Genomic DNA, 2,500 nt, shown 5'->3' on the forward strand with positions numbered 1-2,500 from the left:
GTAGTATATCATGGTTGTTGCTATAATTATCGTTAATTTTATTATAATTATCATCACCAACAGACAAGGAGAGAAAGCAAGAAAAAGTGTCGCATCTAAAGAGGTCCTTCCAGGACCTCTCCTGCAAATAGTTCCTTAAAAGGCCAGATACAGAGGGCGTGACATTTCTCTCCTTCCTTTTGTGATGTGAAGTTGAGAGGAATGCCTGTCTGTCTCAAGTCCGGGTTTTATCCCCTGGGTATCTGTTGGTTTATCAATGAATTTTGTCTGATTTTCTTGCTTATACACAAACAAACACACACACACAATGATTGTGTGTGTATGTGTGTGGATATACTATGCATTAATATGTACACATCCGTGCATACATATCATAAATCAATATGGATGATATGATAATGGTAATAATATAAAAGATAATGATAACGATAATAATAATAACAATGATAATAATAATGATAATGGTAATACAAAATTACAAAAATGGTAATAATGATAATAGTTTTTGAGGAAGGAGATTACTCTCTCTATAAAAATTCTCTTTATCACATAGTAAATCCTATTGTTGAGGTTAACACGACTCTGAGGAACAAGGGTTACCATTCCGCGTCTCCACTGCTAGGGACCCGCGACCAGCGCTCGAAACCTACAGGACAGTTGACCCAGGACACTTGACCGGGGCACACGGCCCTGACTACACCTCTCCTTGGGGGCGCTCCCCCACGCGCGCCCCGGGGCGCTCGGCGCCCCTCTTGGGCTTCCTTGCCCACCATAACCCGCGCCACGCTACCTTCCAGCCCCCTCCTATCAATAAACAGCTGAACCAGAATTGTGTCTCCATAACCCACCAAATCAGGGCAACACAAAAACCCCTGACAACGACTGACTCTAAATCAGGTGAGTTCGGGTTCGATTCCCAATTAGCACAATTGATCAGAGTTTTCCTGTTATGTTTATTTCATGTTTGAACTTTATGCTCATCATCATTGTAGTTATCTTTCTGTTTGTTATCATTATCATAAGTGATAGTAGGGGACATTATTTTACATATTTACATATTATATATATATATTTTTTCCCTCTATCTCTATCTGTCTCTCTCCTCTCTATGTCTTCGTCTCTCTCTCTCTCTCTCTCTCTCTCTCTCTCTCTCTCTCTTTTTTTTTTTTTTTTTTTTACTCTCTCTGTCGTCTTATTTAGTACAGTTTCGGAACTTTAAATTGTAGCATTTCATTGAATACGTAAGACATGCCGATACATGTATATTCATATACATTTATCTATCTATCCATTAGATATGCATGTCTAGACTGGTAGATATGTATTAATTTCAGTACATATGCATGTCCGTGTAATAAAAATTCATGTTGTCGGGCCTCGCACAGTTTTAACAAACCGGCCTAAGAAGAGAAAGAGAGAGAGAGAGAAAGAGGGAGAGAGAGAGAGAGAGAGAGAGAGAGAGAGAGAGAGAGAGAGAGAGAGAGAGAGAGAGAGAGATAAAGAGAAGGAGATAGATAGATAGAAATATAGACAGATGGCCTCCTATCTTCTCTTAACACGTTCTCATGATTCCCGAGTTCGCCTGAATCAGTTTTTTTTTTCATATTTGGCAGTATGTAGACCTATCGACTTTCAAGGTTAACAGGGACTTAGAAAAGTTAGGAAGAAAGAAAGGGAGAGGGAGAAGGAAGTATACATGTGTTTTGTGTGTGATGAGTCGGATGTAGTGATGATGATGATAGTGTATAATAATGATGCGAAGATAATCGGCCGGTTTGTTTATATTGTGCGAGGTCTGACCCAATTAATGAGCATATATACGGACATTCATACCCGCTAAAATAGATGGAAATCGGTCTATCTATAATAGATTTACATATCTATCTATCCTGTATTAAGCATGTCTTGACTGATAGATATGTATTATTTTTGTATAGATGCATGTCCGAATTATTGATATGCATTGGGTCGGGTCTCGTACAATTTTAACAAACCGGCCAAAGGATTATATGTGTCTATAGAGAGAATCATTCACGAAAAATAACATTGTGTTTGGAAGACATTATTTTTCGTTTATAATAAAGGGCAATATAAAGACTGGTATATACGAAAATAATTCTTGAGTAATATAAGGGAATAACAAAAGTAGTAAGGAAGATCTATTCAGGTGTGTTTGTGTGTTGGTTTGTGTTTACGTATGTCTGTATCCCTGTGTAGGAAACCCTCGCTCACGTATCAAAAAGAGTACATTTAAGATTTTCATTATGATTTCATGTGATCTTACAGAATCCAAATGGCCAAATTCGGGCGAGACAACGGAAGCATAAATCACAGAGCGAAGGGTAAGGCAGAATCGCGGGTGTCATAGATACAAGGTCCGGATAATTGAACAGAAAGGTAATATGAAAGGGAAAAGATCTGTTGTGTCCAAGTTTACTGTTGTCTAAATGTCGTGGACTGATGACTATGCAAGGATTTTTGATGCCATGACTTTGAGGTT

Source organism: Penaeus vannamei, chromosome 15 (genome assembly GCF_042767895.1).
Source record: "Penaeus vannamei isolate JL-2024 chromosome 15, ASM4276789v1, whole genome shotgun sequence".
Taxonomy (NCBI): domain Eukaryota; kingdom Metazoa; phylum Arthropoda; class Malacostraca; order Decapoda; family Penaeidae; genus Penaeus; species Penaeus vannamei.